The sequence below is a fragment of the Apaloderma vittatum genome, unplaced genomic scaffold (genome assembly GCF_000703405.1).
Source record: "Apaloderma vittatum isolate BGI_N311 unplaced genomic scaffold, ASM70340v1 scaffold4151, whole genome shotgun sequence".
NCBI classification, from domain to species: Eukaryota; Metazoa; Chordata; class Aves; order Trogoniformes; family Trogonidae; genus Apaloderma; species Apaloderma vittatum.
In genome coordinates, this window is record NW_009699469.1 from 65,598 (window position 1) to 71,617 (window position 6,020).

Sequence of the window (6,020 nt, forward strand, 5' to 3'; positions counted from 1 at the left end):
TGTCACATCTCATCCCAAACGTGCTGGTATTGCACTGCCTGATAGAGTGTGATCCCTTAAAACTTAAAGGACAAATACTGGCAGTGTTTTATCCTGTAAGGAAATCTACCACTCAGAGGAATATGCTGTTCATTATAAATAAGGTTATCAAAATCTAGCCTACTAGCACTGAGGTAGAACATGTTACTATAGAAAAATTAGTTCGGTCTATCATCAGTTTTGCTATGCAGGTACTAACTAGGCTGTGACAACACAAAAAGCCCAGCACTTGACAAGAGAAAAGAATTACAGAGTAGGTGCATACTACAATTACAGAAGTGGAGGGAACATGGCTGTGAAGAATTAATGTAGAATCTTTATGTTGTTGGAAGAGACGAAGTCTTCAAAATGGCAGAAAATAATCACCTAGTAAAGAGCTATAGTACTGCCCTAGAGCTGCAGAGTGAAACTATTATTTTTATGTAGCTCCTCAACTTTAGAATCTTAAATTCTCTTTATTGTTCTCTCATCTTTTCCTCTATCTGTTTGAAGACCTTTCCCTGTACATTTGACAAGTATTTTTTGTTTGTTTTCTCTCCCTCCTACCCCGACTCTCCTCACAATGCTTTCTCTGTGATGCTTCTCTGTATCTCGCCTCTGCAGTGTCGTTACCTTACCGACTGTAACATCACATTATGGACCAGATCATTACAACCATCTGTTACCCAGCACAGCTGACATATTAACCTACAAATGCCCCCCTCTCTCTCCGTTTTTCTCTCAGGGCAGTACGGTTCATTGGTACCCCATGATAGATGATGCAAAAGGAGAGGAGATCAGAGCATCAGTGGCAGGAGACTGACTCTGAATCTGATCAGTTTAGGCAGAAGGGACTTCATGTGATCCTAAGACGCAGCTGCAGTATAAGACAAGAAATACTACTTCACGTCTGTCATAGTGAGTGCAAAATCCCAAATGGGCAGAGACACAGTGGGCAGTTGCTCATTTAATTAACCTGCTCTGACTTTATCAGGTTCCAGGGTCTAACGTCATTTGTGAGATCCCCCATTCTGGAGACAGCTTGTGAGGCCATATCCATAATGTTTTTCATGTGTGAGTCCAAATGCATCTCACCTCCAAACTGCCTGCCTGCTCCTGTGTACCCACAGTGAAGCAATGGAGAAAGCTTGAGCTTTTTCTATCTGTTGTTCAGTACCGTGGCTGCAATCCTGGTTTGCCCACATCCCTGAAGGTACCAAATATTTCCAGGCATGTCCTAACAGGCTACAGAGCCTCAAGCACATGTGTAAGCACTAGAGACACAGCCACCAGTCCTACAGCCTAAGTGATAATGTTGGTTCTTGCAGGTTCAGAACCCTAATATTTTTCTGTAAGGATTTTAAAAACAGCATGCTTTAGATAACTGTAACACTCATATGTACACACCTCTACCTCTAACATTAAATGGGAAGTTTCATATTTTGCCAAGTAAACAGCCTATGCGTGGAAACTCCTTGGTGTTATGAAATAAAGCACAACACACAGTTTGGTCCCTCTCCAATCACTGCTGAAAACCTCAGGCATTTTTGGGTGAATGGAGCAACATGGAGTATATCCTAAGCCTACACACCTATGGAAGTCTTAGTTAATGTTTCCAATGGGTATTGTGCTCATATTGTGTCCTTCAAAATTGAGTCGGCTACAGCTAACACAGATTTGCAGTACAGTTGTCATTCGTATGATCTCAATGAGAGAGCTTTTCCTCTTCTAGTTTCCTGATTAGGAAAAGGAAAAGAATGCATCTGAACAAAGGATACCAAATGGATAATTTAGCCTACAAATTTTACCTAATTTGCTCAATCTTAATTTTCTGCTTTTGGAATACTGGCAAGAAGGCAATGATTTCCTCAGTGTATTCATTATCATCTCTCTGGACCATTTCTTAAGAATATTTAATATTCACTGCTGAAGCGATACAGTTTAGTTGCCACTGGTCAGTCAAATCACAAGGCACCTTGTCTGTTCTCTGACTGCTAAACGAACAAAAAAGCAAAAAGCATGTGGACATGTCAAAAATCTAGTTCTGCACATGGTCATGCCAACACAGTAAATTCTCTGCACAGCTACTTATGAAAATAACATTTCTATTACAAAGACAGTTGATGACAAGAGACTAAAAATGGGAAACAAAATGCATTAGCTTTTGAAGAAGAATTTTCTGACAGTGGTTTTCAGTATTCCCTCAAATTAACGTAGCAAACTATCCATCATATACAAAAGAGAGGTTTGGCTCTGGCTAGTGATGTTCTGTGATAAAGGAAATCACTGTACCTGACTGCCAACCAAGTACCAAATTTTCCCAGTGACTGATTAACGAACTAAATATGAATTACAGCCTATTCAGAAGGTTCGAGGTTGAAGCCTTTTGTTGTCACCTAAAAAACTTTACAGAGATTACAGTAGACATTGGAAATTTTCCAGGCAGCCTTTTTGCGTCCTGCTACGCTTTGCTAGAGACTAATACTTTAACTCTTGCAAAGGGAAAACAAAACATCAAGTTATAGGCTGGACTTGATGATCTCAGAGTTCTTTTGCAGCCTCAACAATTCTGTGATTCTGTGATTCTGTGATTCTGTGATTCTGTGATTCTGTGATTCTGTGATTCTGTGATTCTGTGATTTGAATACAGGAGCACAGTAAGAAACAAGAAGGTCATATATTCATAAAAGCTACAGAGAAAATCTTTAGTTTAAAATCTGAATAATACAATTCTGGGCTCATTGATTTTAATGGGCTTTGGATAAGGCCATTATTTCTGTTGTGATGACAATATCTATTTAATGTATTCATTTTTTCAATCATGACAGTGAGTTACTGTTTGATAAGTGTTTCTAATTTTAAAGGAAAAAATGTGTCATTAGTTAAAGATTATTCCTTGGCATTAATTTTATAAAGAGTGCTGCAGAACTCTTTTTCAAATTAAGAAAGAAAATCTATGCTACCAGAGTGCCAATGAAGAACTTGATGTGCGTGAAAACCCCTGCCTGAAGATGAACAGGAGACACCTCAAACTTCCTGTTTAGTTTCGACTCTGTACTGATCTGTTTTTTTCTTAACAGAGCCATCTCAGCAATGTGCTCATCTAAAAATAAAATTCGGCTTTACTGCAATCCAGATTTTCTGGCTCTAACAAGTATTTTTTTCTGTGTTAAGCTGATAGTACAAAGGACTAGTACAAAACCATTCACCTCTTCATCACTCACTTTGGCTGACAATAATCAGAAAAGACTTTTCCAAAAAAAATGTTTATGTTACCTGAATTTATAATGGTTGGAATTTCAACCATCTGATTTATTTTTGTGAAAGCAGCTGAAAACCATTTATCTTCTCCCATAACTTTGCTAAACAAATAGCTGTGCATCTTTCCTCTACCTGAGAACCGCCAAGTGAAAATGCTTAATGGGAGTTAAAATGACATCAACAAAAGAATCTGAAACAAAGAACCTGAACATTTTTTTTCTGTTACAAGTATTAATATCAGACAAAGAATCAGAAAAATGTGAAGGTAACTTTAGAACTGTTGCTAGCCTTATTATTATATATGTTTGACAGAAGGAGAAAAGATAAGGACACCCAACATTCAGCAGACCACATTTCTGTCACGACACCTCTCAAGGCAAGTTCCAGGTCAATTCCTTCCAAACCCACCGATTCTAGTTACGGGATTATATAAAAGAGGATTAGCAAGTTACATTTTCAAATGGAATTTAAAATTCCATTTGAATTTCCATGTTGTCCTGCCTCCCAATGCAGAGCTTAGCTAGCCTGGTTCATCACCATCACACCCGAGGGCTATCGGCTGGAGGGGACAGAGATCTAGTAGCAGGAAGGTCAGTGGCCTTTCCTGATTAATTTTTAGAGGAGACAATCAAATTTGAGTAAACCCCAAACGCCAAATATGGCTTATAAAAGTAAACACAGGGTCCCTAAATCCAGATCTTTTTTATTAATGCAACCCAAGAAAATTGCCTGACAGCTGGATCACAGTGAAAAGTGCCTCTTAATGGAAGTAATAGGAAGTTATCAGCGTTAAAAATTTAAGTAATAGGAAGATATAATCATCTGAGCTTGTCTAAAGGATAATTTCACAGAAGCTGGTACACAGGAAAGCATCTCGTTCCTTTGGGTCGGATGATCCTTCAACTCAGATTGCAAGCAACTGCGATACTCAGCACACCATCACATTTCTCTGGTGTACAGAGGGGAACAGCTCTTTATTCTGAGCTGCACAGTCTATCTGTTTGAATGTACAGAACGCATAAGGCAATGTGGAAGAAGTACCCTTCAGCAACCGAATAAAATTCCATGGCAGCAGAAAGCTACCCCAAACTCTGCAGATTTTAAGGAGCTTTTAACCAGCTTAATAAAAACAAACAGAAAAGAAACAGAGAAAAAAAACACTCTTAAAAAAAACTGATACCAATACACTTCTTAGCTGTACAGAGAAGTGACCTAAATGAAGAAAATGATGAGTATATCAGGAGTCTGTGTGTTCACACTAACACAATTCAGTCACAAATATGAGGCATTTTGCTACTGCCCTCATGTTCATGAACAAAGAAGCATATATGCATATATTTTTCTATATATACTCTCAAAGACAAGAGTCAAGGATGGAGAAAAAAAATCAGTGTGGAGGCTTTAAATCAATGGCCTTTCTTATAGTCTCAAGTAACTTTGCATGCTTTTAATCCCCACTGACTTCAACGATCCACAACATACCCAGGAAGTTACTCATTTTCTCTTTCTCAACGCATAGAAATTATTTCCACATCCTCTGTTTATGACTATGATGATTTATGTAAAAATTATACAGTCAAAAGTCGAAGAAATACAACATATGGTATCAAGCACATAAGATATTGTCTCTCTGCCTGAAGAGATGTAATTTTCCACCAGAACTAGTGAACTAGAAACTCTGATTTATTGATCTCTGAGGTCAGACACAGATATTTTTGGTTGGCTGGTTGATTTTTGTTTTGCTTGTTTTGTTTTGCATTGCCCTTTTGAATTCATGGAAGGTAAGGTCAAAGTGTTAATGCATTAATTCAGTCAGTATTAAAGAGCCTCTCTTAGATCTTTCTGAGTAACCTTCAAAGCCGACATCCTGTCTAATATCTGTATCCATCACCTCTGAAAAACAATGTCATTTTGGAACTTTAAACTGCCATGAGATAGGAGACAGTCGTGGTCCTCTTTTTCACTTTAGCAGAGTTTCACTAGTAAAGGATAAGTGAGACAAAACCCTGAAGGGGAGAGAGATAAGTTTACTTTCTTGAAAAAATGTCCTTTATTAAAGACTCAAGCTTCAACGAATCTGATTGAATTAAACTCGAGTAGAGTGAACAACACTATTTTTTATGGCTTGCAGCAATTTCTAACTGAAAGGCAGGTAACAAGTATAATAGGCTTATATCTGATATTCTGGCTTTTTGCACACCAAGGACTTAATTCTCAGAGGACATGTAATTTTGAGCTCCATTTTGTATAATTTCGATCTTCTCATGCTCAAATCACTATGTCCTTTTGGAACAGTCACACAGCATTACTCTACTGTAATCTTAAGGTACAGCACGTTGGTAAAACAAAATGCTGTCCATGTTTCCAAAATGCTGTTCTCTTTAGTGTGGGATTTGCCAGATTTTCCACAAAAAGAGGAAAAGGCAATTGTAAACCTCCTTCTTGACATGAGACTTTCCTTTTAGTTAACTAAATGCAAGTACATCTCAGCTTTCAGATTTTCTGTTTGTCCATATACACATATATTTACATACACCTTGTACACACATAGATTTAGAAATCAACAGGATTTTGACTCTCCTATGTTTCCCAGACCATTGATTTAGATTGAAAAATACCACTTGATATTTCTTAGGGTGAAATCCATTGTTGCACAACAGCCTACGAGCTGCTTGAGGCTCACTTATTTCAGGGTTTAAGTAGCACTTCAGTGATGCATCGCCTTGTACAGATAGAATTGT